The sequence below is a fragment of the Anguilla anguilla genome, chromosome 2, assembly GCF_013347855.1.
Source record: "Anguilla anguilla isolate fAngAng1 chromosome 2, fAngAng1.pri, whole genome shotgun sequence".
In the NCBI taxonomy this organism is placed as follows: domain Eukaryota; kingdom Metazoa; phylum Chordata; class Actinopteri; order Anguilliformes; family Anguillidae; genus Anguilla; species Anguilla anguilla.
This window is the reverse complement of record NC_049202.1, coordinates 71,050,831-71,055,084: the sequence shown is the minus strand read 5'-3', so window position 1 is coordinate 71,055,084 and position 4,254 is coordinate 71,050,831.

Below are 4,254 nucleotides of genomic sequence, written 5' to 3'. Positions count from 1 at the left end.
ACACACATGCACTCACACACACACGCACAAATGCTCACACACGCACACACACACGCACACACACACACGCGCACACACACACACACACGCACACACACACACGCACACACACACACACATGCACGCGCACACACACACACACACACACACGCACACACACACACACGCGCACACACACACGGACACACACACACACGCACGCGCGCACATGCACACACACACGCACAAGCATGCACACACACACACACACACACACGCAGTCCTGCACGCTGGTCAAAAGCCAGCTCCTCCATACACGCACACGCACACGCACACGCACACGCATGCACACACGCACACACACGCACACACACACACACACACATGCACTCACACACACATACACACGCTCACACACGCACACGCACACACACTCACACGCACATGCACATACATGCACGCACACACATACACACGCACACACACACACACACACACGCACACGCATGCACACACGCACGCACACACGCAACACACACACACGCAGTCCTGCACGCTGGCCCAAAACCAGCTCCTGCACACAAACACTTATGCAGTCCAAAGGCCTGACTCCTGAACTTTTATTGATTTTTTTTTTTTTCAGTACCGATATTTTTCAAGTGCCAAAGTAGTGAGCCTTTGGAATTTCTTTACAATGGATCTTTCCTATAGCATCAAGCCAGGGCCTGCATTCATTAAGATTTGCTAGAGCATTCCTGAGAATTGAGGCTATCAAAAGTGTCTACGCGCGTTTCCAAATGCAGCTTTTGAACCATTCCTGGTATTGCAGTGAAGATTGTACAAATTAATATACAACAATCCAAGGATTAGGATACCCCTCTTACTAGCTCTTTCCATGCAATCCTACCTGTTCATTTCAAATATTAAATTTGCATCAATAATTAGGTTGCCAGATGAATAACTGCATAATTCAAAAATATAGCTGTAATACTGAATTCTCTAGGATGACGCTGCCCAGTTCAAAGTAATGTATTCAGCAGTTTATGAATTATATATTTATGTCTTAATCTATCCAGCGGACATTCTCGATCTATTCTCTAATCTATCACATGGATGTTTAATCCATATTTAATGCATTTGGAATGACTTTACAACAAAAGTGATTTCAGGGTGGCCAAAGTAGAATATAAAGCGAAGTAACTGCATATGCAGCTATTAATTTGCCCATTCAATTCCTTTTTGAAGGGAGGGAAATTTAAATCCCATTTATGACAGTTCCTATATGAACACTAAATAGTTCCAAAGTTTGGTAACTGCTGGCAGTTATCTGGATATCTGGATACAACAAACAACTTGATATCAGTTGGATATCAGTCCTGCAATGCAGAAATCAAATGGAACTCGGGCATTTAGCACCTGGAACAACCAGTGGAAGATAGGAGGAGAGGGTGGTCGCATATACATACAGAAACTCAACAAACGTCTGGAAGAATTTAATTCAGCAAGCCAACTAAAAATGTTAAAAAAAAAGTTGTAGTGTCGTAAACTCTCTTTAAAAGAAGGGAGAACGTTTTTGAACATTTTTTTTTTTTGCACAGATCAATACAATGTCTTTCGTGTTTAAAAAAAAAAAAGAGCTTGAACAAGGTTTCAGCTCAACGAAGTGAAGTGATGAAGTGCTGCACGAACTCTTACAAGGCACAGACCTCACTCCGAGAAATGATTTGTCATCTAGAGGGCGGTGCCATTATTGCAGTTCCTTAAAGAGGGTCGATGACTGTTATATTGTACTGGTGACGATTTCCATTTATAGTACAATACTTGAACGCTGCATTAATTTTGCACGCAATTGTCCCAGATTGTGACCGCTGTGTTTTCGCTTCTTTCCTTTTCTTGCCAAATAACATTTCTTGCCTCAACACAGCTGTTAAATGAGACGGGCTAGGGACAGTCTTATGTGCTGTATGACAATGTTCCCTACTGAATATTTGACAAAAGCAATACTTACATGATGTGATCGATACCTTCTCAGTATAACTAATTTTTCTGCTCTGAAACAATTTTCCTTTGGCTGTGAGAACTTTTTTTTTTGTGTTTGTTTTCGGTTTTTATGGGCACACTTAGCTCTGTAAACGGCCCGCCTTCTCTTGGAATTCAGCGCAGTTTGCAGCGCGCGTGTCCGGGGCCGAGGGCTGTAGCGGGTACGGACCTGGTCGTCCCTGCAGCGGGGGGGGGGGGGGGGCGCTGGTGGCACGCAGATCTAGTGTGACTCGGAGCAGCTGCAGTGCCCCTCGCGAGGCTGAGCGCAGCCGGGGACGTGCCGGGACGGAGCCGCGCCGCGCAGACGCTGAGCCGGGGTGAGGAGTGCAGCGCGCACTCTGCTGTCTCGCTCGATAAGCGTCACGCTTGGGCTCTGAGCCGTGTTCCCCTCCCCTCCCCTGCCCCCCCCGCCGCCGCTGGGCAGCAGCACGCACCACCCGCACAGGCAGCCCCTTTTTTTCTACAGCGATGTTCGCTGGGTTAGCGATGTGCGCTGTGTGTTAGCGATGTGCACTGGGTTAGCAGTGTGCGCTGGGTTAGCGATGTTCGCTGGGTTAGCAGTGTGCGCTGGGTTAGCGATGTGCACTGGGTTAGCAGTGTGCGCTGGGTTAGCGATGTTCGCTGGGTTAGCAGTGTGCGCTGGGTTAGCGATGTTCGCTGGGTTAGCGATGTGCACTGGGTTAGCGATGTTCGCTGGGTTAGCGATGTGCACTGGGTTAGCGATGTTCGCTGGGTTAGCGATGTGCGCTGTGTGTTAGCGATGTGCGCTGAGTTAGCAGTGTGCACTGGGTTAGCGATGTTCGCTGGGTTAGCGATGTGCACTGGGTTAGCGATGTGCGCTGTGTGTTAGCGATGTGCGCTGAGTTAGCAGTGTGCACTGGGTTAGCGATGTTCGCTGGGTTAGCGATGTGCACTGGGTTAGCGATGTGCACTGGGTTAGCGATGTGCGCTGTGTGTTAGCGATGTTCGCCGGGTTAGCAATGTGCACTTGGTTAGCGATGTACGCTAGGTTAGCGATGTGCGCTGTGTGTTAGCGATGTGCGCTGTGTTAGCGATGTACGCTGGGTTAGCGATGTGCACTGGGTTAGCGATGTGTACTGGGTTAGCGATGTGCGCTGAGTGTTAGCGATGCGCGCCGGGTTAGCGATGTTCACTAGGTTAGCGATGTGCGCTGAGTGTTAGCGATGCGCGCCGGGTTAGCGATGTTCACTAGGTTAGCGATGTGCACTGGGTTAGCGATGTGCACTGGGTTAGCGATGTTCACTAGGTTAGCGATGTGCGCTGAGTGTTAGCGATGCGCGCCGGGTTAGCGATGTTCACTAGGTTAGCGATGTGCGCTAGCTCAGCTACCATTTCCACTCGCGTATTTCTGCTCGTAATGAGCGCCTTCGATTTCCGTCCTCAGCGCTCAGCGCTCGCATGTGGAGAGGCAAGGGGGGCTGAAGGTCGCCGGTGACGCGAAGAGTTTTTGTATCCAGAGCAGCCACCGCCCTGCAGCTGTAAAAATGCAAAGCGGCCATCTTAGTCAACCACGCTGCAGCCTCTGTGAAGTCACGCGTGCATTTGTTTTTCTTTCTCCTTTTCTACCTGAGCATTAATCAGATTGCTTTTAGGGCCTGGCGGGGGGTGGAGGGCGGGACCCGGGGGGGGGAGGCGGGGGGGTGCGTGCCCCCCTGAGGGGCTGTGCTGAAATGGCCTGGCCTTGCACTAACGCGAGCGACCGGTTTGTTGCATCAGGGTCTCATCCTGGGCTGCAGTCATCCTCCCCCCCCCCCTCCCCCTGGCCCCCATCCCTCCCCTCCCTCCTGCAGTGCTCCAGAGGAGTGTCCCAGTCCCCCGGCTGCCTGGGGGCGCAGCTGGCACCCCACCCCGTGAGGGTCCCCAGCCATCAGCACCGATGTGTCCTTATCTCAACGCTTCTTTTTTTTTTTTTTTTTTTTTTTTTTTTTGAGGCATAGCCGTTAGCATACCAAGGCTAACGCGAGCCCTGAGCTCGTCACTCCCTCCCTCTCTCTCTCTTTCGAGCAGGAGGCTGGTCTCCTCATACCTCACACGGGAGAGGCTCCCGCTGAACGATCATCCTCTCTCTCTCTCTCTCTCTTCTTCTTTTCCTTTCCTCTAAAACGAAAGGAGGGAAAAGAAAGCATGGCTGACGACGCAGCGCATGGGTCAGCGACTTTGTTACGACTGCATGAGAGGACCGGCGCGGTGTTTTTGGCACAGTGGCTCTAACCG